Below are 26,935 nucleotides of genomic sequence, written 5' to 3'. Positions count from 1 at the left end.
GAGTGGGCTAGTTCCCATTAGACGAGAGGACCTTTCTGCCTCTGCAGGTCGGAGGGCCGTTTCTCTAATGGGAAATAGCTGATTCAGTGTGAATGGGCTAGTTCCCATTAGACGAGAGGACCTTTCTGCCTTTCAAGGTCGGAGGGCCGTTTCTCTAATGGCAATTAGCTGCTTCACTGTGAGTGGGCCACTTCCCATTAGACAAGAGGACCTTTCTGCCTCTGCAGGTCAGAGGGCCGTTTCTCTAATGGGAAATAGCTGCTTCAGTGTGAATGGGCTAGTTCCCATTAGACGAGAGGACCTTTCTGCCTCTGCAGGTCAGAGGGCCGTTTCTCTAATGGGAAATAGGTGCTTCAGTGTGAATGGGCTAGTTCCCATTAGACGAGAGGACTTTTCTGCCTCTGCAGGTCAGAGGGCCGTTTCTCTAATGGGAAATAGGTGCTTCAGTGTGAATGGGCTAGTTCCCATTAGACGAGAGGACCTTCCTGCCTCTGCAGGTCGGACGGCCGTTTCTCTAATGGTAAATAGGTGCTTCAGTGTGAGTGGGCTAGTTCCCCTTAGACGAGAGGACCTTCCTGCCTCTGCAGTTCGGAGGGCCGTTTCTCTAATGGGAAATAGCTGCTTCAGTGTGAGTGGGCTAGTTCCCATTAGACGCGAGGACCTTTCTGCCTCTGCAGGTCGGAGGGCCGTTTCTCTAATGGGAAATAGCTGCTTCAGTGTGAGTGGGCTAGATCCCATTAGACGAAAGGACCTTTTTGCCGCTGCAGGTCAGAGGGCTGTTTCTCTAATGGGAAATAGCTGCTTCAGTGTGAGTGGGCTAGTTCTCATTAGACAAGAGGACCTTTCTGCCTCTGCAGGTCAGAGGGCCGTTTATCTAATGGGAAATAGCTGCTTCAGTGTGAGTGGGCTAGTTCCCATTAGACGAGAGGACCTTTCTGTCTCTGCAGGTCGGAGGGCCGTTTCTCTAATGTGAAATAGCTGCTTCAGTGTGAGTGGGCTAGTTCCCATTAGACGAGATGACCTTTCTGCCTCTGCATGTCGGAGGGCCGATTCTCTAATGGGAAATAGCTGCTTCAGTGTGAGTGGAGAGTTCCCATTAGACGAGAGGACCTTTCTGCCTCTGCAGGTCGGAGGGCCGTTTCTCTGATGGGAAATAGCTGCTTCAGTGTGAATGGGCTAGTTCCCATTAGGCGAGAGGACCTTTCTGCCTCTGCAGGTCGGAGGGCCGTTTCTCTAATGGGATATAGCTGCTTCAGTGTGAATGGGCTAGTTCCCATTAGACGAGAGGACCTTTCTGCCTCTGCAGGTTGGAAGGCCGTTTCTCTAATGGAAATAGCTGCTTCAGTGCGAGTGGGCTAGTTCCCATTAGACGAGAGGACCTTTCTGCCTCTGCAGGTCGGAGGGCCGTTTCTCTAATGGGAAATAGCTGCTTCAGTGTGAGTGGGCTAGTTCCCATTAGACGAGAGGACCTTTCTGCCTCTGCAGGTCAGAGGGCCGATCTCTAATGGGAAATAGCTGCTTCAGTGTGAGCGGGCTAGTTCCCATTAGACGAGGGGACCTTTCTGCCTCTGCAGGTCGGAGGGCCGTTTCTCGAATGGGAAATAGCTGCTTCAATTTGAGCGGGCTAGTTCCCATTAGACGAGAGGACCTTTCTGCTGCTGCAGGTCGGAGGGCCGTTTCTCTAATGGGAAATATCTGCTTCAGTGTGAATGGGCTAGTTCCCATTAGACGAGAGGACCTTTCTCCCTCTGCAGGTCAGTGGGAATTTTCTCTAATGGAAAATAGCTGCTTCAGTGTGAATGGGCTAGTTCCCATTAAACGAGAGGACCTTTCTGCCTCTGCAGGTCAGAGGGCCCTTTCTCTAATGGGAAATAGCTGCTTCAGTTTGAGCGGGCTAGTTCCCATTAGACTAGAGGACGTTTCTGCATCTGCAGGTCGGAGGGCTGTTTCTCTAATGGGAAATAGCTGCTTCAGTTTGAGCTGGCTAGTTCCCATTATACGAGAGGACCTTTCTGCCTCTGCAGGTCGGAGGGTCGTTTCTCTAATGGGAAATAGCTGCTTCAGTTTGAGCGGGCTAGTTCCCATTAGACGAGAGGACCTTTCTGCCTCTGCAGGTTGGGGGCCCGTTTCTCTAATGGGAAATAGCTGCTTCAGTGTGAATGGGCTAGTTCCCATTAGACGAGAGGACCTTTCTGCCTTTCCAGGTCGGAGGGCCGTTTCTCTAATGGGAAATAGCTGCTTCAGTGTGAATGGGCTAGTTCCCATTAGACGAGAGGACTTTTCTGCCTCTGCAGGTCAGAAGGCCGTTTCTCTTATGGGAAATAGCTGCTTCAGTGTGAGTGGGCTAGTTCCCATTAGACGAGAGGACCTTTCTGCCTCTGCAGGTCAGAGGGCCGTTTCTCTAATGGGAAATAGCTGCTTCAGTGTGAGTGGGCTAGTTCCCATTAGACTAGAGGACCTTTCTGCATCTGCAGGTCGGAGGGCTGTTTCTCTAATGGGAAATAGCTGCTTCAGTGTGAGTGGGCTAGTTCCCATTAGATGAGAGGACCTTTCTGCCTCTGCAGGTCAGAGGGCCGTTTCTCTAATGGGAAATAGTTGCTTCAGTGTGAGTGGGCTAGTTCCCATTAGACTAGAGGACCTTTCTGCCTCTGCATGTCGGAGTGCCGTTTCTCTAATGGGAAATAGCTGCTTCAGTGTGAGTGGAGAGTTCCCATTAGGCGAGAGGACCTTTCTGCCTCTGCAGGTCGGAGGGCCGTTTCTCTAATGGGAAATAGCTGCTTCAGTGTGAGTGGGCTAGTTCCCATTAGACGAAAGGACATTTCTGCCTCTGCAGGTCGGAGGGCCGTTTCTCTAATGGGAAATAGCTGCTTCAGTGCGAGTGGCCTAGTTCCCATTAGACGAGAGGACCTTTCTGCCTCTGCAGGTCAGAGGGTCATTGCTCTAATGTGAAATAGCTGCTTCAGTGCGAGCGGGCTAGTTCCCATTAGACGAGAGGACCTTTCTGCATCTGCAGGTCGGAGGGCCGTTTCTCTAATGGGAAATAGCTGCTTCAGTTTAAGCGGGCTAGTTCCCATTAGACGAGAGGACCTTTCTGCATCTGCAGGTCGGAGGGCCGTTTCTCTAATGGGAAATAGCTGCTTCAGTGTGAGTGGGCTAGTTCCCATTAGACGAGAGGACCTTTCTGCCTCTGCAGGTCAGAGGGCCGTTTGTCTAATGGGAAATAGTTGCTTCAGTGTGAGTGGGCTAGTTCCCATTAGACTAGAGGACCTTTCTGCCTCTGCATGTCGGAGTGCTGTTTCTCTAATGGGAAATAGCTGCTTCAGTGTGAGTGGAGAGTTCCCATTAGGCGAGAGGACCTTTCTGCCTCTGCAGGTCGGAGGGCCGTTTCTCTAATGGGAAATAGCTGCTTCAGTGTGAGTGGGCTAGTTCCCATTAGACGAAAGGACATTTCTGCCTCTGCAGGTCGGAGGGCCGTTTCTCTAATGGGAAATAGCTGCTTCAGTGCGAGTGGCCTAGTTCCCATTAGACGAGAGGACCTTTCTGCCTCTGCAGGTCAGAGGGTCATTGCTCTAATGTGAAATAGCTGCTTCAGTGCGAGCGGGCTAGTTCCCATTAGACGAGGGGACCTTTCTGCCTCTGCAGGTCGGAGGGCCGTTTCTCTAATGGGAAATAGCTGCTTTAGTTTGAGCGGGCTAGTTCCCATTAGACGAGAGGACCTTTCTGCATCTGCAGGTCGGAAGGCCGTTTCTCTAATGGGAAATAGCTGCTTCAGTTTGAGCGGGCTAGTTCCCATTAGACGAGAGGACCTTTCTGCCTCTGCAGGTCGGAGGGCCGTTTCTCTAATGGGAAATAGCTGCTTCAGTTTGAGCGGGCTAGTTCCCATTAGACGAAAGGACCGTTCTGCCTCTGCAGGTCAGAGTGCCGTTTCTCTAATGGGAAATAGCTGCTTCAGTGTGAGCGGGCTAGTTCCCATTAGACGAAAGGACCGTTCTGCTTCTGCAGGTCAGAGGGCCGTTTCTCTAATGGGAAATAGCTGCTTCAGTGTGAATGGGCTAGTTCCCATTAGATGAGAGGACCTTTCTGCCTTTCCAGGTCGGAGGGCCGTTTCTCTAATGGGAAATAGCTGCTTCAGTGTTAGTGGGCTACTTCCCAGTAGACAAGAGGACCTTTCTGCCCCTGCAGGTCAGAGGGCCATTTCTCTAATGGGAAATAGCTGCTTCAGTGTGAGTGGGCTAGTTCCCATTAGACGAGAGGACCTTTCTGCCTCTGCAGGTCAGAGGGCCGTTTTTCTCTAATGGGAAATAGCTGCTTCAGTGTGAGTGGGCTAGTTCCCATTAGACGAGAGGACCTTTCTGCCTCTGCAGGTCAGAGGGCCGTTTCTCTAATGGGAAATAGCTGCTTCAGTGTGAATGGGCTAGTTCCCATTAGACAAGAGGACTTTTCTACCTCTGCAGGTCGGAGGGCCGTTTCTCTTATGGGAAATAGCTGCTTCAGTGTGAGTGGGCTAGTTCCCATTAGACGAGAGGACCTTTCTGCCTCTGCAGGTCGGAGAGCCGTTTCTCTAATGGGAAATAGCTGCTTCAGTGTGAGTGGGCTAGTTCCCATTAGACAAAAGGACCTTTCTGCCTCTGCAGGTCGGAGGGCCGTTTCTCTAATGGGAAATAGCTGCTTCAGTTTGAGCGGGCTAGTTCCCATTAGATGAGAGGACCTTTCTGCATCTGTAGTTCGGAGGGCCGTTTCTCTAATTGGAAATAGCTGCTTCAGTGTGAGCGGGCTAGTTCCCATTAGACGAAAGGACCGTTCTGCCTCTGCAGGTCGGGGGCCGTTTCTCTAATGGGAAATAGCTGCTTCAGTTTGAGCGGGCTAGTTCCCATTAGATGAGAGGACCTTTCTGCATCTGTAGTTCGGAGGGCCGTTTCTCTAATGGGAAATAGCTGCTTCAGTGTGAATGGGCTAGTTCCCATTAGACGAGAGGACCTTTCTGCCTTTCCAGGTCAGAGGGCCGTTTCTCTAATGGGAAATAGCTGCTTCTGTTTGAATGGGCTAGTTCCCATTAGACGAGAGGACTTTTCTGCCTCTGCAGGGCAGAGGGCCGTTTCTCTAATGGGAAATAGCTGCTTCAGTGTGAGTGGGCTAGTTCCCATTAGACGAGAGGACCTTTCTGCCTCTGCAGGTCAGAGGGCCCTTTCTCTAATGGGAAATAGCTGCTTCAGTGTGAATGGGCTTGTTCCCATTAGACGAGAGGACCTTTCTGCCTCTGCAGGTCAGAGGGCCGTTTCTCTAATGGGAAATAGCTGCTTCAGTGTGAGTGGGCTTGTTCCCATTAGACAAAAGGACCTTTCTGCCTCGGCAGGTCGGAGGGCCGTTTCTCTAATGGGAAATAGCTGCTTCAGTTTGAGCGGGCTAGTTCCCATTAGACTAGAGGAACTTTCTGCATCTGCAGGTCGGAGGGCTGTTTCTCTAATGGGAAATAGCTGCTTCAGTTTGATCGGGCTAGTTCCCATTAGATGAGAGGGCCTTTCTGCCTCTGCAGGTCAGAGGTCCGTTTCTCTAATGCGAAATAGCTGCTTCAGTTTGAGCGGGCTAGTTCCCATTAGATGAGAGGACCTTTCTGCATCTGCAGGTCGGAGGGCCGTTTCTCTAATGCGAAATAGCTGCTTCAGTGTGAGCGGGCTAGTTCCCATTAGACGAAAGGACCGTTCTGCCTCTGCAGGTCGGGGGCCCGTTTCTCTAATGGGAAATAGCTGCTTCAGTGTGAATGGGCTAGTTCCCATTAGACGAGAGGACCGTTCTGCCTCTGCAGGTCGGAGGGCCGTTTCTCTAATGGGAAATAGCTGCTTCAGTGTGAAATGGGAAATAGCTGCTTCAGTATGAATGGGCTAGTTCCCATTAGACGACAGGACTTTTCTGCCTCTGCAGGTCAGAGGGCCGTTTCTCTTATGGGAAATAGCTGCTTCAGTGTGAGTGGGCTAGTTCCCATTAGACGAGAGGACCTTTCTGCCTCTGCAGGTCAGAGGGCCGTTTCTCTAATGGGAAATAGCTGCTTCAGTGTGAATGGGCTAGTTCCCATTAGACGAGAGGACCTTTCTGCCTCTGCAGGTCAGATGGCAGTTTCTCTAATGGGAAATGTCTGCTTCAGTGTGAGTGGGCTAGTTCCCCTTAGACGAGAGGACCTATCTGCCTTTGCAGGTCAGAGGGCCGTTTCTCTAATGGGAAATAGCTGCTTCAGTGTGAGTGGGCTAGTTCCCATTAGACAAATGGACCTTTTTACCTCTGCAGGTCAGATGGCCGTTTCTATAATGGGAAATAGCTGCTTCAGTGTGAGTGGGCTACTTCCCGTTAGATGAGAGGACCTTTCTGCCTCTGCAGGTCAGAGGGCTGCTTCTCTTATGGGAAATAGCTGCTTCAGTGTAAGTGGGCTAGTTCCCATTAGACTAGAGGACCTTTCTGCATCTGCAGGTCGGAGGGCTGTTTCTCTAATGGGAAATAGCTGCTTCAGTGTGAGTGGACTAGTTCCCATTAGACAAAAGGACCTTTCTGCCTCTGCAGGTCGGAGTGCCGTTTCTCTAATGGGAAATAGCTGCTTCAGTTTGAGCGGGCTAGTTCCCATTAGACTAGAGGACCTTTCTGAATCTGCAGGTCGGAGGGCCGTTTCTCTAATGGGAAATAGCTGCTTCAGTTTGAGCGGGCTAGTTCCCATTAGATGACAGGACCTTTCTGCCTCTGCAGGTCAGAGGGCCGTTTCTCTAATGGGAAATAGCTGCTTCAGTGTGAGTGGGCTAGTTCCCATTAGACGAGAGGACCTTTCTGCCTTTCCAGGTTGGAGGGCTGTTTCTCTAATGGGAAATAGCTGCTTCAGTGTGAGTGGGCTAGTTCCATTAGACGAGAGGACCTTTCTGCATCTGCAGGTCGGAGTGCCGTTTCTCTAATGGGAAATAGCTGCTTCAGTTTGAGCGGGCTAGTTCCCATTAGACGAGGGGACCTTTCTGCATCTGCAGGTCAGAGGGCCGTTTCTCTAATGGGAAATAGCTGCTTCAGTGTGAGTGGGCTAGTTCCCATTAGACGAGAGGACCTTTCTGCCTTTCCAGGTTGGAGGGCTGTTTCTCTAATGGGAAATAGCTGCTTCAGTGTGAGTGGGCTAGTTCCCATTAGACGAGAGGACCTTTCTGCATCTGCAGGTCGGAGGGCTGTTTCTCTAATGGGAAATAGCTGCTTCAGTTTGAGTGGGCTAGTTCCCATTAGACCAGAGGACCTTTCTGCCTCTGCAGGTCAGAGGGCCGTTTCTCTAATGGGAAATAGCTGCTTCAGTGTGAATGGGCTAGTTCCAATTAGACAAGAGGACCTTTCTGCCTTTCCATGACGGAGGGCCGTTTCTCTAATGGGAAACAGCTGCTTCTGTTTGAATGAGCTAGTTCCCATTAGACGAGAGGACTTTTCTGCCTCTGCAGGTCAGACGGCCGTTTCTCTAATGGGAAATGGCTGCTTCAGTGTGAGTGGGCTAGTTCCCCTGGACCTTTCTGCCTCTGCAGGTCGGAGGGCCGTTTATCTAATGGGAAATAGCTGCTTCAGTGTGAGTGGGCTAGTTCCCATTAGACGAAAGGACCTTTTTGCCTCTGCAGGTCAGAGGGCCGTTTCTCTAATGGAAAATAGCTGCTTCAGTGTGAGTGGGCTAGTTCCCATTAGATGAGAGGACCTTTCTGCCTCTGCAGGTCAGAGGGCCGTTTCTCTAATGGGAAATAGTTGCTTCAGTGTGAGTGGGCTAGTTCCCATTAGACTAGAGGACCTTTCTGCCTCTGCATGTCGGAGGGCTGTTTCTCTAATGGGAAATAGCTGCTTCAGTGTGAGTGGAGAGTTCCCATTAGGCGAGAGGACCTTCCTGCCTCTGCAGGTCGGAGGGCCGTTTCTCTAATGGGAAATAGCTGCTTCAGTGTGAATGGGCTAGTTCCCATTAGACGAAAGGACATTTCTGCCTCTGCAGGTCGGAGGGCCGTTTCTCTAATGGGAAATAGCTGCTTCAGTGCAAGTGGCCTAGTTCCCATTAGACGAGAGGACCTTTCTGCCTCTGCAGGTCAGAGGGTCATTGCTCTAATGTGAAATAGCTGCTTCAGTGCGAGCGGGCTAGTTCCCATTAGACGAGGGGACCTTTCTGCCTCTGCAGGTCAGAGGGCCGTTTCTCTAATGGGAAATAGCTGCTTCAGTTTGAGCTGGCTAGTTCCCATTAGACGAGAGGACCTTTTTGCATCTGCAGGTCGGAGGGCCGTTTCTCTAATGGGAAATAGCTGCTTCAGTTTAAGCGGGCTAGTTCCCATTAGACGAGAGGACCTTTCTGCATCTGCAGGTCGGAGGGCCGTTTCTCTAATGGGAAATAGCTGCTTCAGTTTGAGCGGGCTAGTTCCCATTAGACGAGAGGACCTTTCTGCCTCTGCAGGTGGGAGGGCCGTTCCTCTAATGGGAAATAGCTGCTTCAGTTTGAGCGGGCTAGTTCCCATTAGACGAAAGGACCGTTCTGCCTCTGCAGGTCAGAGGGCCGTTTCTCTAATGGGAAATAGCTGCTTCAGTGTGAGCGGGCTAGTTCCCATTAGACGACAGGACCGTTCTGCTTCTGCAGGTCAGAGGGCCGTTTCTCTAATGGGAAATAGCTGCTTCAGTGTGAATGGGCTAGTTCCCATTAGACGAGAGGACCTTTCTGCCTTTCCAGGTCGGAGGGCCGTTTCTCTAATGGGAAATAGCTGCTTCAGTGTTAGTGGGCTACTTCCCAGTAGACAAGAGGACCTATCTGCCTCTGCAGGTCGGAGGGCAGTTTCTCTAATGGGAAATAGCTGCTTCAGTGTGAGTGGGCTAGTTCCCATTAGACGAAAGGACATTTCTACCTCTGCAGGTCGGAGGGCCGTTTCTCTAATGGGAAATAGCTGCTTCAGTGCGAGTGGGCTAGTTCCCATTAGACGAAAGGACATTTCTACCTCTGCAGGTCGGAGGGCCGTTTCTCTAATGGGAAATAGCTGCTTCAGTGAGAGTGGCCTCGTTCCCATTAGACGAGAGGACCTTTCTGCCTCTGCAGGTCAGAGGGTCGTTTCTCTAATGTGAAATAGCTGCTTCAGTGCGAGCGGGTTAGTTCCCATTAGACGAAAGGACCTTTTTGCCTCTGCAGGTCAGAGGGCCGTTTCTCTAATGGAAAATAGCTGCTTCAGTGTGAGTGGGCTAGTTCCCATTAGATGAGAGGACCTTTCTGCCTCTGCAGGTCAGAGGGCCGTTTCTCTAATGGGAAATAGTTGCTTCAGTGTGAGTGGGCTAGTTCCCATTAGACTAGAGGACCTTTCTGCCTCTGCATGTCGGAGGGCTGTTTCTCTAATGGGAAATAGCTGCTTCAGTGTGAGTGGAGAGTTCCCATTAGGCGAGAGGACCTTCCTGCCTCTGCAGGTCGGAGGGCCGTTTCTCTAATGGGAAATAGCTGCTTCAGTGTGAGTGGGCTAGTTCCCATTAGACGAAAGGACATTTCTGCCTCTGCAGGTCGGAGGGCCGTTTCTCTAATGGGAAATAGCTGCTTCAGTGCAAGACGCTTGTTCCCATTAGACGAGAGGACCTTTCTGCCTCTGCAGGTCAGAGGGTCATTGCTCTAATGTGAAATAGCTGCTTCAGTGCGAGCGGGCTAGTTCCCATTAGACGAGGGGACCTTTCTGCCTCTGCAGGTCAGAGGGCCGTTTCTCTAATGGGAAATGGCTGCTTCAGTGTGAGTGGGCTAGTTCCCCTGGACCTTTCTGCCTCTGCAGGTCGGAGGGCCGTTTATCTAATGGGAAATAGCTGCTTCAGTGTGAGTGGGCTAGTTCCCATTAGACGAAAGGACCTTTTTGCCTCTGCAGGTCAGAGGGCCGTTTCTCTAATGGAAAATAGCTGCTTCAGTGTGAGTGGGCTAGTTCCCATTAGATGAGAGGACCTTTCTGCCTCTGCAGGTCAGAGGGCCGTTTCTCTAATGGGAAATAGTTGCTTCAGTGTGAGTGGGCTAGTTCCCATTAGACTAGAGGACCTTTCTGCCTCTGCATGTCGGAGGGCTGTTTCTCTAATGGGAAATAGCTGCTTCAGTGTGAGTGGAGAGTTCCCATTAGGCGAGAGGACCTTCCTGCCTCTGCAGGTCGGAGGGCCGTTTTTCTAATGGGAAATAGCTGCTTCAGTGTGAGTGGGCTAGTTCCCATTAGACGAAAGGACATTTCTGCCTCTGCAGGTCGGAGGGCCGTTTCTCTAATGGGAACTAGCTGCTTCAGTGCAAGTGGCCTAGTTCCCATTAGACGAGAGGACCTTTCTGCCTCTGCAGGTCAGAGGGTCATTGCTCTAATGTGAAATAGCTGCTTCAGTGCGAGCGGGCTAGTTCCCATTAGACGAGGGGACCTTTCTGCCTCTGCAGGTCAGAGGGCCGTTTCTCTAATGGGAAATAGCTGCTTCAGTTTGAGCGGGCTAGTTCCCATTAGACGAGAGGACCTTTTTGCATCTGCAGGTCGGAGGGCCGTTTCTCTAATGGGAAATAGCTGCTTCAGTTTAAGCGGGCTAGTTCCCATTAGACGAGAGGACCTTTCTGCATCTGCAGGTCGGAGGGCTGTTTCTCTAATGGGAAATAGCTGCTTCAGTTTGAGCGGGCTAGTTCCCATTAGACGAGAGGACCTTTCTGCCTCTGCAGGTCAGAGGGCCGTTCCTCTAATGGGAAATAGCTGCTTCAGTTTGAGCGGGCTAGTTCCCATCAGACGAAAGGACCGTTCTGCCTCTGCAGGTCAGAGGGCCGTTTCTCTAATGGGAAATAGCTGCTTCAGTGTGAGCGGGCTAGATCCCATTAGACGAAAGGACCGTTCTGCTTCTGCAGGTCAGAGGGCCGTTTCTCTAATGGGAAATAGCTGCTTCAGTGTGAATGGGCTAGTTCCCATTAGACGAGAGGACCTCTCTGCCTTTCCAGGTCGGAGGGCCGTTTCTCTAATGGGAAATAGCTGCTTCAGTGTTAGTGGGCTACTTCCCAGTAGACAAGAGGACCTATCTGCCTCTGCAGGTCGGAGGGCCGTTTCTCTAATGGGAAATAGCTGCTTCAGTGTGAGTGGGCTAGTTCCCATTAGACGAAAGGACATTTCTACCTCTGCAGGTCGGAGGGCCGTTTCTCTAATGGGAAATAGCTGCTTCAGTGCGAGTGGGCTAGTTCCCATTAGACGAAAGGACATTTCTACCTCTGCAGGTCGGAGGGCCGTTTCTCTAATGGGAAATAGCTGCTTCAGTGAGAGTGGCCTCGTTCCCATTAGACGAGAGGACCTTTCTGCCTCTGCAGGTCAGAGGGTCGTTTCTCTAATGTGAAATAGCTGCTTCAGTGCGAGCGGGTTAGTTCCCATTAGACGAAAGGACCTTTTTGCCTCTGCAGGTCAGAGGGCCGTTTCTCTAATGGAAAATAGCTGCTTCAGTGTGAGTGGGCTAGTTCCCATTAGACTAGAGGACCTTTCTGCCTCTGCATGTCGGAGGGCTGTTTCTCTAATGGGAAATAGCTGCTTCAGTGTGAGTGGAGAGTTCCCATTAGGCGAGAGGACCTTCCTGCCTCTGCAGGTCGGAGGGCCGTTTCTCTAATGGGAAATAGCTTCTTCAGTGTGAGTGGGCTAGTTCCCATTAGACGAAAGGACATTTCTGCCTCTGCAGGTCGGAGGGCCGTTTCTCTAATGGGAAATAGCTGCTTCAGTGCAAGTGGCCTAGTTCCCATTAGACGAGAGGACCTTTCTGCCTCTGCAGGTCAGAGGGTCATTGCTCTAATGTGAAATAGCTGCTTCAGTGCGAGCGGGCTAGTTCCCATTAGACGAGGGGACCTTTCTGCCTCTGCAGGTCAGAGGGTCATTGCTCTAATGTGAAATAGCTGCTTCAGTGCGAGCGGGCTAGTTCCCATTAGACGAGGGGACCTTTCTGCCTCTGCAGGTCAGAGGGCCGTTTCTCTAATGGGAAATAGCTGCTTCAGTTTGAGCGGGCTAGTTCCCATTAGACGAGAGGACCTTTTTGCATCTGCAGGTCGGAGGGCCGTTTCTCTAATGGGAAATAGCTGCTTCAGTTTAAGCGGGCTAGTTCCCATTAGACGAGAGGACCTTTCTGCATCTGCAGGTCGGAGGGCCGTTTCTCTAATGGGAAATAGCTGCTTCAGTTTGAGCGGGCTAGTTCCCATTAGACGAGAGGACCTTTCTGCCTCTGCAGGTCGGAGGGCCGTTCCTCTAATGGGAAATAGCTGCTTCAGTTTGAGCGGGCTAGTTCCCATTAGACGAAAGGACCGTTCTGCCTCTGCAGGTCAGAGGGCCGTTTCTCTAATGGGAAATAGCTGCTTCAGTGTGAGCGGGCTAGTTCCCATTAGACGAAAGGACCGTTCTGCTTCTGCAGGTCAGAGGGCCGTTTCTCTAATGGGAAATAGCTGCTTCAGTGTGAATGGGCTAGTTCCCATTAGACGAGAGGACCTTTCTGCCTTTCCAGGTCAGAGGGCCGTTTCTCTAATGGGAAATAGCTGCTTCAGTGTTAGTGGGCTACTTCCCAGTAGACAAGAGGACCTATCTGCCTCTGCAGGTCGGAGGGCCGTTTCTCTAATGGGAAATAGCTGCTTCAGTGTGAGTGGGCTAGTTCCCATTAGCCGAAAGGACATTTCTACCTCTGCAGGTCGGAGGGCCGTTTCTCTAATGGGAAATAGCTGCTTCAGTGCGAGTGGGCTAGTTCCCATTAGACGAAAGGACATTTCTACCTCTGCAGGTCGGAGGGCCGTTTCTCTAATGGGAAATAGCTGCTTCAGTGAGAGTGGCCTCGTTCCCATTAGACGAGAGGACCTTTCTGCCTCTGCAGGTCAGAGGGTCGTTTCTCTAATGTGAAATAGCTGCTTCAGTGCGAGCGGGTTAGTTCCCATTGGACGAGGGGACCTTTCTGCCTCTGCAGGTCGGAGGGCCGTTTCTCTAATGGGAAATAGCTGCTTCAGTTTGAACGGGCTAGTTCCCATTAGACGAGTGGACCTTTCTGCATCTGCAGGTCGGAGGGCCGTTTCTCTAATGGGAAATAGCTGCTTCAGTTTAAGCGGGCTAGTTCCCATTAGACGAGAGGACCTTTCTGCATCTGCAGGTCGGAGGGCCGTTTCTCTAATGGGAAATAGCTGCTTCAGTTTGAGCGGGCTAGTTCCCATTAGACGAGAGGACCTTTCTGCCTCTGCAGGTCAGAGGGCCGTTTCTCTAATGGGAAATAGCTGCTTCAGTTTGAGCGGGCTAGTTCCCATTAGACAAAAGGACCGTTCTTCTTCTGCAGGTCAGAGGGCCGTTTCTCTAATGGGAAATAGCTGCTTCAGTGTGAATGGGCTAGTTCCCATTAGACGAGAGGACCTTTCTGCCTTTCCAGGTCGGAGGGCCGTTTCTCTAATGGGAAATAGCTGCTTCAGTGTTAGTGGGCTACTTCCCAGTAGACAAGATGACCTTTCTGCCCCTGCAGGTCAGAGGGCCGTTTCTCTAATGGGAAATAGCTGCTTCAGTGTGAGTGGGCTAGTTCCCATTAGACGAGAGGACCTTTCTGCCCCTGCAGGTCAGAGGGCCGTTTCTCTAATGGGAAATAGCTGCTTCAGTGTGAGTGGGCTAGTTCCCATTAGACGAGAGGACCTTTCTGCCTCTGCAGGTCAGAGGGCCATTTCTCTAATGGGAAATAGCTGCTTCAGTGTGAATGGGCTAGTTCCCATTAGACGAGAGGACGTTTCTACCTCTGCAGGTCGGAGGGCCGTTTCTCTTATGGGAAATAGCTGCTTCAGTGTGAGTGGGCTAGTTCCCATTAGACGAGAGGACCTTTCTGCCTCTGCAGGTCGGAGGGCCGTTTCTCTAATGGGAAATAGCTGCTTCAGTGTGAGTGGGCTAGTTCCCATTAGACAAAAGGACCTTTCTGCCTCTGCAGGTCGGAGGGCCGTTTCTCTAATGGGAAATAGCTGCTTCAGTTTGAGCGGGCTAGTTCCCATTAGACTAGAGGACCTTTCTGCACCTGCAGGTCGGAGGGCCGTTTCTCTAATGGGAAATAGCTGTTTCAGTTTGAGCGGGCTAGTTCCCATTAGATGAGAGGACCTTTCTGCATCTGCAGGTCGGAGGGCCGTTCCTCTAATTGGAAATAGCTGCTTCAGTGTGAGCGGGCTAGTTCCCATTAGACGAGAGGACCTTTCTGCCTCTGCAGGTCAGAGGGCCCTTTCTCTAATGGGAAATAGCTGCTTCAGTGTGAATGGGCTTGTTCCCATTAGACGAGAGGACCTTTCTGCCTCTGCAGGTCGGAGGGCCGTTTCTCTAATGGGAAATAGCTGCTTCAGTGTGAGTGGGCTTGTTCCCATTAGACAAAAGGACCTTTCTGCCTCTGCAGGTCGGAGGGCAGTTTCTCTAATGGGAAATAGCTGCTTCAGTTTGAGCGGGCTAGTTCCCATTAGACTAGAGGACCTTTCTGCATCTGCAGGTCGGAGGGCTGTTTCTCTAATGGGAAATAGCTGCTTCAGTTTGAGCTGGCTAGTTCCCATTATACGAGAGGACCTTTCTGCCTCTGCAGGTCGGAGGGTCGTTTCTCTAATGGGAAATAGCTGCTTCAGTTTGAGCGGGCTAGTTCCCATTAGATGAGAGGACCTTTCTGCCTCTGCAGGTCGGAGGGCAGTTTCTCTAATGGGAAATAGCTGCTTCAGTTTGAGCGGGCTAGTTCCCATTAGATGAGAGGACCTTTCTGCATCTGCAGGTCGGAGGGCCGTTTCTCTAACGGGAAATAGCTGCTTCAGTTTGAGTGGGCTAGTTCCCATTAGATGAAAGGACCGTTCTGCCTCTGCAGGTCGGCGGCCCGTTTCTCTAATAGGAAATAGCTGCTTCAGTGTGAATGGGCTAGTTCCCATTAGACGAGAGGACCGTTCTGCCTCTGCAGGTCGGGGGCCCGTTTCTCTAATGGGAAATAGCTGCTTTTTTTTTTTTTTTAAATGTATTTTATTTTATAACGACCACACAGTGCAACAGAACATAACTAGAACACATCAAGCCACAACAAAGGCCAAACAACAGATATGAAAAAGAAAAGAAAGAAAAAAAACAGAACAGAATTAACTTAACAATCCCCTTCCCTCCCCCCTATGAGCATGTAGGGTGTCCACCATCATTGTCCGTTCCGTGTGGTGGGGTTCCGTCGCTCTCAGATCCAGCCGAGGTCGACCCCGTACTAAACAGTTCAGCCAATAGCACCTTCCATGCCGTGAGGGAGCTCACCTCTCCCTCCCCTCCCGCCCTGCTGGCCTCCCACCATGCTGTCGTCTCGGCGGCAGCCCATTTCTGGAGGTCACGCCACCATACCTCCACCCGTGGCCTCTGACAATTCTTCCATCCCATGGCTATTTGGGAAATAGCTGCTTCAGTGTGAATGGGCTAGTTCCCATTAGACGAGAGGACCTTTCTGCCTTTCCAGGTCGGAGGGCCGTTTCTCTAATGGGAAATAGCAGCTTCAGTGTGAATGGGCTAGTTCCCATTAGACGAGAGGACTTTTCTGCCTCTGCAGGTCAGAGGGCCGTTTCTCTTATGGGAAATAGCTGCTTCAGTGTGAGTGGGCTAGTTCCCATTAGACAAGAGGACCTTTCTGCCTCTGCAGGTCAGATGCCCGTTTCTCTAATGGGAAATGTCTGCTTCAGTGTGAGTGGGCTAGTTCCCCTTAGACGAGAGGACCTATCTGCCTTTGCAGGTCAGAGGGCCGTTTCTCTAATGGGAAATAGCTGCTTCAGTGTGAGTGGGCTAGTTCCCATTAGACAAATTGACCTTTTTACCTCTGCAGGTCAGATGGCCGTTTCTCTAAAGGGAAATAGCTGCTTCAGTGTGAGTGGGCTAGTTCCCATTAGATGAGAGGACCTTTCTGCCTCTGCAGGTCAGAGGGCCGTTTCTCTAATGGGAAATAGTTGCTTCAGTGTGAGTGGGCTAGTTCCCATTAGACTAGAGGACCTTTCTGCCTCTGCATGTCGGAGTGCTGTTTCTCTAATGGGAAATAGCTGCTTCAGTGTGAGTGGAGAGTTCCCATTAGGCGAGAGGACCTTTCTGCCTCTGCAGGTCGGAGGGCCATTTCTCTAATGGGAAATAGCTGCTTCAGTGTGAGTGGGCTAGTTCCCATTAGACGAAAGGACATTTCTGCCTCTGCAGGTCGGAAGGCCGTTTCTCTAATGGGAAATAGCTGCTTCAGTGCAAGTGGCCTACTTCCCATTAGACGAGAGGACCTTTCTGCCTCTGCAGGTCAGAGGGTCATTGCTCTAATGTGAAATAGCTGCTTCAGTGCGAGCGGGCTAGTTCCCATTAGACGAGGGGACCTTTCTGCCTCTGCAGGTCGGAGGGCCGTGTAATGTCCTATGTTCATTGTTATTAATGTACTTGAAGGGGACAGTCCTCTCTCTATTGCAGTTACGGGTGGGCTGCGACCCACGTGGTTATGAAGGCGGGCTTACCGCCAGTTCGGCAGTTCGAGTTATATTAAAGTCCAGTCAAGGCGTATCTGTCTCCGCTCCTGATTTATTGGCCTGCTTCATTTAATGAGTACAGCGCGTCCTGCTTACTGCGAAGTGCCTCGCGACACCTTCAGCTTGACCTACAACAATGGCGACGAGTTTTCTGCTGAACAGCACCGGAGCCCAGAGAGTCGCATAGCCACCAACACCGCTTTTACGTTTGAATCAGCATCCGGAGCTGTTTCCAACCCACGCAACGCAAAATTTTGCACAAGTAAGAGTCACCGCCTGTCTAACGGCATCCGCGCTGCGGCCTGTGCCAAGAGATTAACGTGCTACACCCGCCGCGTAACGCACGTGGGAACTGGCGTATCAATACGCGTGCGTATAAGGCCTCATTGCCATCCGTGAGCAACCAAGCATGTCGGACGACAATCCAGACAGCGGAACCCTGAGCCCTTTCTCCAGCTCCACACCTCGCCAAGCCGCTCACGTGGGCGATAGCGGTTCAGAATCTTTACAACTACAAGCGGTGCCACCGTTTGACATGGCGGACACTAGTAGCCTTGCTCCTAGATGGAACAGATGGCTGAAAGAACTACACATCTACATTGATGCATCGGGGGTGAGGGAGGAACGCCGTCTGAGAGGCATCCTGCTCCATTCGCTAGGCCCGGTGGTACGGGACATTGTCTTCGAAATGCCTGAATCTAACACGGACACATTCCAAGGCATCATTGACGCTCTGAACGCCTACTTTGCACCACTGCGAAACGTTGATTACGAACGACATATTTTCCACAGGTCGACACAAGAGAGCGGCGAAACCATGGACAATTTTGTAATGCGCCTAAGGAAAAGAGCAAAGTATTGTGACTTCGACAGATATTCGACGGATGAAGCCCTAAAATCTCAAACCATTGCCGGCTGCGCGTCTCATGAATTCAGGAGAAAGCTACTTCAGAAAAGCAGAACACTTGAAGAAATTCTACAACTCGCACGGGCTGACTCCGCGCTCATGCAGCAGACGGAATCCCTAGGTAACATCAAAATTACTCAGTCTGCCTCCACTGCCTCAGTATGCCCCATCAGGACATCAAGGGACCCTTACCCTGCGGAACAAAAAAAGTGCTACAGGTGTGGCTTTAAATTTCCACATGTTGGTCCATGTCCCGCCATCAGACACAACTGCGACAAGTGCGGTGGTGAAAATCATTTTAAATCAGTATGCAGAAACATCAATTTCTCCCAGTCAGGGGACACAAACAGGGACACACGGAGGCAGCAGGATCAATATCCGGTAAGGGAAAGCTCAAGATCCCGCAAGAGACATTCACCCACAGTCTCCAGACACGACTCTCGATATTCGTCAAGGGACACCCCTCGGGAGGAGAAAAGTCGGGAAGAAAGAAGAGAGTATTCAAGACACGCCAGCACCAGACATGACTCACAACGACGACACTCCTGACAAAAAATCAGATATCTAGAAGATTCGCCTCACAGAAGAAGGGAGTCTCAGTCGTCCTCCTCCAGCGGAGACAGAAAAAGGGGATATGTACACGCTATTGGAAATAGCATTGCCGCATAATATAGCCCCACTCTGCTACTACAAGTTAATGGACAAAACAGAGAATTCCTGACCGATACGGGAGCGACAGTCAATGTCATAAACGATGAAACATACAAATTACTCACCCACAAGAAGGCTCTGAAAGAAGCAGACACATTAATATATCCATACGGCTCCAACAAGCCGCTCAATTGTCAAGGGATGTTTACGGCCCACTGTCAATATAAGGACAAAAGTCAAAGGATCAAAATTTACGTCATAAAAGGGGAGGTACCAGGTGGCAGCATTCTAAGTTTCAAATCAGCAATTCAAATGGGCCTCATTCAAATAATGTATCAAATAATGTCAGCATACACAACGAGCCCAAAGGACATGATGACAAAAATGTTCCCGTCCCTATTCAGAGGTTTAGGAAAACTGAAGGACAAACAAGTCAAGTTGCATATCAACCCGCAGATCCCGCCTACAGCACAACATTATAGGGGCATTCCCCTCAACATACAAAAGCATGTAGAAGATGAAATTCAATCGCTGTTAAATCAGGACATCATAGAGCCAGCATCGGGACCAACTCCGTGGGTGTCCCCCATCGTGCCGGTGCCGAAAAAGGACAGCAAGGACAGCATTCGCATATGCGTTGACATGAGGGCCCCTAACATGGCCATAGAGCGGGAACGACACCTGGCTCCAAGAATGACCGATATGATGCACCTATTACACGGCTCCAAAGTATTTTCCAAGCTAGACTTGAATAAAGGGTACCACCAGCTGGAGTTACACCCCGACTCAAGATATATCACCACCTTCTCAACCCACTTAGGTCTATTCAGATATAAAAGACTCAGCTTTGGGGTATCGTCAGCTGCAGAAATCTTTCAAAACGAAATCAACAGTGCTCTACCCAAGTCCGTTACCACAGCACAGCAAATGATACAAACGTGCCTAAAATCCAACCAGTGGCAGAACAGACAAAGAGGTGCATCACCCTTGTCCGCGGAAGAGGAACAACACTTTCGCACATTCAAACTTGTCCGTGACACCCTGTCCACATCGCCGGAAGGCCTACTGCTCAAAGACAACAGAATAGTCATCCCTGCTGCCCTGCAAGACCAGATATTAGACATTGCACATGCGGGACACAGGGGAATAGTATCAACCAAAAGACAATTAAGAACAAAAGTATGGTTCCCATCCATAGACGAGAGGGTGGAACAATTACTAAAGAAATGTCTACCATGCCACGCAGTGGCACCTCGCACATTTCCGGAACCAGTTCAAGCATCTGTGATGCCTCTACAAGTGTGGGACGAAGTCGCAGTGGACATGTTTGGGCCACTGGCAAACGGCAAATACGTGCTAGTGATCATAGATGAAATGTCAAGATTCCCAGAGGTTCACCTGATTCACTCGACTAGTGCACAAGCAGTCATACCAGCACTGGACAAGACCTTTGCAGACTATGGCATTCCATCCAGAGTCAAATCAGACAATGGACCCCCCTTCACTGGACATGACTTTGCAATGTTTGCGGAACACCTAGGATTTCAGCACCACAAAGTCACACCACTGTGGCCACAAGCAAATGGAATGGTGGAACGCTTTATGGGAAACCTCAAACGCACGCTCCAGATCTGCTCCATCACAAATGGGTCGTTCATGCAAGCCATCTGCACTTTGCTGCGAGAATACCGGAACACGCCTCACAGTTCAACAGGGGAATGTCCATCAATGTTAATGTTCGGGCGAGTCATCAAAATGAGACTCCCTCACTACACACGAGCCAAGGCTGAAGACCTGCACACAAGGAAGGCCAGAAGCAAGGACAGAGAGAGCAAAGACAAAATGAAAAAGTATGCAGACGCCAGAAGACAGGCCAGACAAAGTCAAATCGGAGTAGGGGATCAAGTCTTGGTAAGACAAAAACAAATCACGAAGGGCATGCCTGCTTTCAAGCCAGACCCCCTGACAGTAACCTGTTAGGGAGAATTCTCTGTTTAGGCTGAATTTCCCTACCTAGTGAGTCCCCCAGCGACTTTGCTGGATTTCTGGGGTTTCTTTTTTTCTCCTGCCAAGAGTGAGACTCTTTTACCCTCACTCTTGGGCATGTTTGAAGTGTGTTTTCTTGGTTAAACCTTGTGTTGAATGGGCTATGGGGTCTTTTACTCCATAGGGCCTCATATATTTTTGTGATGTGGGTTACACAGCACCCTCTGTGCAGTAACCCAGGGGTGTCCTAGGGACTCCCCAACATAGACTCCATACCCTGGGACTGACTACTGTCTCCCAGGGCATGTAAAGTCCCCCAAGACTTTACTAGTCTTAAATCCTGAACAGAACCAGTACAAACCATCATATTGTGGACGTACTGGCTGGGGCAATTCGATTGCCCCAGGGTCTGTTAGTCGAGGGGGCACGTCTCCGTCCCCCCTGATCGAGTTTTGGCTGGTGGCAGTGGAAACTACTTTTTATATTCAACTGCGAATATTTTCCTATGGGATTTCCCATTGTTTTAGGCTAACACATTTAATTATTTATTTACGGTAGCCTCAAACATACCGCCGGTTTATATATTTATTATTATAACTCCGGTTGGGATTTTTTGCCAAAACTTGATTCTAAAATGGCGCTGGCGTTCGCCTCTGTAACTCTGACCCAAAGTGGAGCCCTTTGTTCCACTTTTGGTGGGCTTCTCCACAGAAGCCCTCCAAAGTGGTGCCACTCTGTCTGGGGTACTTAGGAGGGGTGGAGGGGGATTTAGGCACCCTGGACTGAGTTACCTTGGTAACTCAAGTCGCACTCCGTCCTGATTGGCCCAAGTGGTGAGCCGGCCGGCTCACCACTTAGCATGTTTGAGTGACAGCTAGGCTGGGTGAATGGGGGCTTGCTGCATAAAAGCAGGGCTTTGGGGACTGGAACTTCAGAAGTCGCCACAGGACCAAGAATCCGACGAGGGAAGAGCTGAGCTGACCTGCTACGACGACACCACCCGGTGGAGCCCTGCTGAACCGTCTCACCACTTTTCCCAACGACCGAGGAGAACTCTTAACGCAGTGGCTCCTTCCCTTGACTGGTGGGGACAACCAGTTTTCACCTTCTTTCCGCTTCTTCGAGGTATCTCGTGGCCGCCTTGCCCGTGCCAAGCACCCCGGCAACCGGACTACCACACTTTTACCACACCCGCGAAAGTCGGTACAACCCTTTAACCGGAGGACTCCGCGGCTGGTTTCTTCCCGGGCAGTGCAACGATCTTCTTCTTCTGCTCTTCAGCGAGAACTTCTTCTTCCCTGACCGACGTCGAGCCTTGCTGCCACTGCCTGGAACAACTGCCACCGCTGGAGGATCCTTCCCGTTTAAGGTACCGTGTTCCGCCTGGCTTCCCTTGCCACCGACTGTACGGGGTAGTTTTAGCCCCCGGCTTTCGAACCTGGGAGTGCCTGGGACACCCCGGCTAAACTTTCTAAGCCTCTCTAAACCCTTTCTGAACTCTTTGCAAGACTCTGAATCCCTAATAACGGTGTGATCTTGGGCACATTTTCGCTCTGTCTGCTCTAAGATTGGGCCCTGCCTAGTGACTTTTGCTCACCTGTGACTTTGTGCTTCTTTGAGCCTATTGAAAGTGTTCTTGACCTTAGAGTGGTGTGTTTAGCCTATTTCTGCCTTTTCTCTCCCTTCTTTGAACCTACTAGAGTGTCATCTAAAGTTAAGCACTCACCTCTGTTTGAATTATGTGGTGTTAACCTAGAGTTGTCTAGATAGGGATAAGGGTTGGGACTGCTTTCTATATAACTGTGTTTAGAGTATTTTACTATATATATTGCTAGAGTGTTTTCAACTTATGTGTTCTTAAAAATAAATAACTATATACTTTTGAAACCAAGCTCTGGTCAGTGTTTGCTTGTACTATTGTGTTTTGGTACCTATTGTGTATACTTTGCATACTGCCTAACTCTTCTTGAGGGAAGTCTGACTGCTCAGCCACAGCTACCAGGTAAATCTGGGTGGTACAGACTGCTACCAAGTGGGTTTACTGCTATACCTGTAGTCTTAAATCTTTTGCAGTGTTCCCCAAGGGAACTGCACAGGTTTCTGCCTAACACTGGTGTACAGTGGTGGGATTTGTATTGAGTATACATTTTGGTGTGCTTTAGATACCTAAGTGCAACTAACCACAAAGCTTAGCACTGTGAAAGTAATCCTCTAACATGTCAGTTATAGAAAGCTATAGTCAACTGTCCCTTGCAGCCAAAACTGCTGATTGTTTAAGAGTGCTCTGTAAACATAAGGATCTCATGACTAAGGGCAAGAAAATGGAGCTGATTGAAAGATTGTTAGCTAACCAAAGTCTGGGTGATGGTTCAGAGGAACCTACCACTCCAGCAAATGTAGATGACAGTATTGAAATTGACATAGAACAAAATGTTGATGATTTTGAGGAAGAGTCAGAAGAGGAGGGTGAGGCTGTTGTGACTGTCCCCCCTAGGCCTCTGCCTGCTCTACCTGCTGTGCCTACTTGACCTTTACCAGGTCCCACATTTGGCCCTCAGTACTATGAACTAGAGAAAATGAAACTAGAATTGGAGTATAAAAAACTTAATGCTCAAACTGAAAAAGAACTAAGGCTAAGGGAAATGGAGCTCAAGCATGAGCTAGAAATGAAGAAATTGTCTGTTGAGAATGCTTCTCTCTCTGGCTCCTCTAGAAGTTCCAGTCCTAAAAGACCCCGGATGCCTAAGGAATTGGTTGGTATGTATGAGCCTAAGTTGGATGTGTTGGATTGGTTGTCTCTGTTTGAATATAATCATGGGCTCCAGAACATCACAGGAAATGACTTACTCACCTGGTTGTTCTCTAGGCTTCCCCCTGTTGCAACTGATGTGGTAATGGAGATGGAGGAGGAGGATAAGAAGGACTATGAATGTGTGAAACTAGCTTTGATAGCTAGGTTTGGGAAGACCCCTTCCCAGTATCTTAAGAGGTTTAGGAGCCTCAAAAAGCATGATGGTACCCCTTGGGCTACCTGGGTGAGTGAAGGGTTGAAAAACTTAGAGGGATGGATTAAGGGTTACAAGGTGAACACTTATGAAGGTATGAAGAATTTGTTTATGTTGGAGACTATTTATGATGCCTGCTCTCCTGAGCTCAGACAACACTTGGCTGATTCCAAGGAATTAGATTCCCGGAAACTAGCTAAGGCTGCTGACTTGTGGGTTGCCAACAGAGCCACTCACAAGGATTCTGGGGTAACTCAGAAAAAGGATGGGGAAAAGCAGCCTAAAAAGGACTCCAAAGAGAATTCTAATACTACAAATTCCAAAGAGGGCCCCAAACAAAACTATAAGGGTAAGCCACAAGGGAAACCAAATCAGGCTAGTGTACCTTCTGGTCCCAGACCAGAAGGAGGTCAGAACAAGCCTCCATTCCAGCGAGCCTTTGGCTCATGCTTTGTTTGTAAGGCTACTGACCATGTGAAAGGAGATCCCAGATGTAAGGGTAAACCTTCAGGGGTCCAGCTTGCCTCCTTAGCCTTCGCTCCAGAAGAGGAAGTACATATGGCAAGTGGAAACTTTCTATTACTGGCTGATGAACCCACTGGAGTCTCAGCTAGTGTTTCTTTAGTCTCTCTGGGGTTGTGGGAACAACAGAACTTAGATGTATATAACTCTATCCCAGATAATACTAAAGAGTATTATAAGGACAGTGTCCAGGTGAATGGTCAGGAGACTCCTGCCATTAGGGACACTGGAGCCAGCATAACTGTGGTGGATGAATCATTTTTCAAGGCAGAGGATGTTGCTAAGGCACCCAAATGCCTCACCAAGTTAGCTGGTGGGCCTGTGCAGATGTGTCCCCAGTTACCCGTTCTCATCCAATGTAATGATATGGCTGTAAAAATACCTGTCAGTGTACAATGTGAAGTGCCAGGTAGGGTTCTGTTGGGTAATGACCTCAAAGCTCTTGGAGTTGTGTCACATACCCCCAGACCACCTAGCAAGAGGTTACAGGAGCTCACAAAACCTGCAAGAGAGAAAACCCTGAGAGGGTTATCTCAGGAGATGATGACATAAATCACTCCTCTCCCACTGGAGCAACTCACTGCAGTAACAACCAGATCAGGAGCAAAGGGGCAACCCAAGACTCCTAGGAAAAAGCCAGCAGCAAGCACTCCAGTGCTTCCAACAAGGACTTCCCCTAGGTTGTCCAAAGTTACACCTGTAACTCCACCTCCAGCTGAGGCTGAGAGGGAAGTACAACCCTGTGTGGTTGAGCTAGACTCTGAGGAAGAGCTAGAAGGAGGCCCAAACCTTATTGGAGATTTGGACCCTGAGGACCATCCTGAGCTGCAGTCTTTACTGGCAGAAGGTGTGCCTAGCAGGGCGGCTTTTCGTAAGGGGCAAAGAGAATGTCCAACTCTGGAAGGTCTCCGCCACCAGGCAGCTTCTCAGGCTGATGGGCAAGAGCCTGGGAAGTATAGGTTACACTGGGAAGATGGCCTCTTCTATAGTGAACCAACTGAGTCTGAACCTGGAGACTACAAGCGCCTTGTAGTCCCCCAAGAGAACAGACAACAGTTCTTACAACTAGCCCATGAGATACCTTTGGCTGGTCACTTGAGTTTCAAGAAGACCAAGGAAAGGCTCTCTCTCTACTTATATTGGCCAAAGATGGGGGCTGAAGTAGATAGATATTGTAAGAGCTGCCATACCTGCCAGACTTCTGGTAAGGTTGGTTCCAAGAATGTGGCACCTTTAGTGCCTCTCCCAGTTGTGGGAGTCCCAATTGAGAGGGTAGGGATTGACATAGTTGGTCCCCTTGATCCCCCAACCTCCTCAGGCAACAGGTCTATACTTGTTGTAGTAGACCATGCTACTAGGTACCCTGAGGCAATTCCTATGAGGACTGTTACAGCTCCGGCTGTGGCTAAGGCCCTCCTTGGTATTTTTACCAGGGTTGGCTTTCCTAAGGAAGTAATCTCTGACAGGGGGTCAAACTTTATGTCCCACTACATGAAAGCCATGTGGAAAACCTGTGGAGTTACTTACAAGTTCTCAACAGCATACCACCCTCAGACCAACGGGTTGGTTGAAAGGTTTAACAGAACCATGAAGAGCATGATAGGTGCTTTAGAGGAGCCCCTTAAAAAGAAGTGGGACCTTCTACTGCCATGCCTTCTCTTTGCTTATAGAGAAGTCCCTCAGGAGGGAGTAGGTTATTCTCCCTTTGAGCTTCTCTATGGCCATCCGGTCAGAGGTCCATTGGCCCTGATCAAGGAGGGATTGGAAGGTGCTCCTCCCCTCAAGCCAGTCAGAGTGACTGACTATGTGATAGGTCTCCGGAGGAGAATGTCACACATGATGGCAGAAGCAAGTGACAACTTGAAAGCTGGTCAAGCTCTGGTCAAACATTGGCATGACCAGAAGGCTAACATGGTTGAGTTTACTCAAGACCATCTAGTTCTAGTTATGCTCCCAACAAGGCAGAGGGCCTTGCAAGACAAATGGATGGGACCCTTCAAGATTGTGGGAAAACTTGGAGAGGTCAACTATCTGGTGGATCTGGGCAGACCCAGGGAAGCTCCTAGAGTCTTCCACACCAACAGACTAAAAGCATACATCTCCAGACCTGACGTAGGAGCCTTGCTTCTAGCTTCAGCTGCAGAGGAAGAAGAGAGTGAATCTCTCCCTGATCTCCTTAGAGGTGTGCCTTTAGACGAAAAAGTTGAAGGAGTCAATCTCTCTTCAGACCTGACCCCTGAGCAACAAGAGGAGTGCAAATCTATGTTAAATCAGTTTGCCTCCCTGTTCTCACTGTCACCAGGCTTGACCCCTTGGGGCCAGCATGATATACTCACTGGTGACTGTCTGCCAGTCAAAAGCAGAGGGTACAGAATGTCAGAACACATCAGAACCCACATCAAAGGAGAGGTCAAGAAGATGCTTGATCTCGGGGTAATAGAGCCCTCTACTAGTCCATGGTCTAGCCCAGTTATGTTAGTACCAAAGGCAGGATCCAAAGACTTGAGATTCTGTGTGGACTATAGAGCTCTAAATGCAGTCACCAAGACTGATGCCCACCCTTTGCCCAGGACAGATGAGTTGGTGGATAAACTTGGTGCAGCCAAGTACCTCAGCACATTTGACCTTACGTCAGGCTATTGGCAAATAGCCCTGACAGACCATGCCAAGGAGAAAACTGCATTTTCAACCCCAGTTGGCTTGTACCAGTTTAAGGTCATGCCTTTTGGATTAGAAAATGCACCTGCCACATTCCAAAGGATGGTGAACCAAGTTCTGGCTGGGATGGAAGATTTCTGCATGGCATACTTGGATGACATTGCAGTCTTCAGCCACTCCTGGGAGGAACATGTGAACCACCTAGGACATGTGTTGCAGGCCCTTGAAAAGGCCCATTTGACAATCAAAGCCAGTAAGTGCCAGATTGGTCAAAGTAAAGTGGTCTACCTTGGACATGAGGTAGGAGGTGGAGAAATAAGGCCTTTGCTCAGCAAGATTGAAGCTGTGCAAAATTGGACAACACCAACTACTCAAACCCAAGTGAGAGCCTTCCTAGGCCTCACTGGGTATTACAGGAATTTCATTGAGAACTATGGGACCATAGCTTCTCCACTGAATGTAATCTCCTCTCCTAAATTCCCTAAAAAGGTAAAATGGAATGAGGAGTGCAATCAGGCCTTTGAAAAACTGAAGAGAGCTCTTTGCCAAGCTCCAGTATTAAGAGCTCCTGACTACCACCAAACTTTCATTGTACAAACTGATGCTTCCAATGTAGGTATAGGTGCAGTTCTAAGCCAACTGGATGAGAAGGGAAGGGAGCACCCCATTTGCTTCATCAGTAGAAAACTGAAGGATCCTGAGACAAGGTGGGCAACAATCGAAAGAGAATGCTTTGCTATTGTGTGGGCA

Source organism: Ambystoma mexicanum, chromosome 4q, assembly GCF_040938575.1.
Source record: "Ambystoma mexicanum isolate Mex_15411 chromosome 4q, UKY_AmexF1_1, whole genome shotgun sequence".
Classification (NCBI taxonomy): Eukaryota; Metazoa; Chordata; class Amphibia; order Caudata; family Ambystomatidae; genus Ambystoma; species Ambystoma mexicanum.
This window is presented reverse-complemented; position numbering follows the sequence as displayed.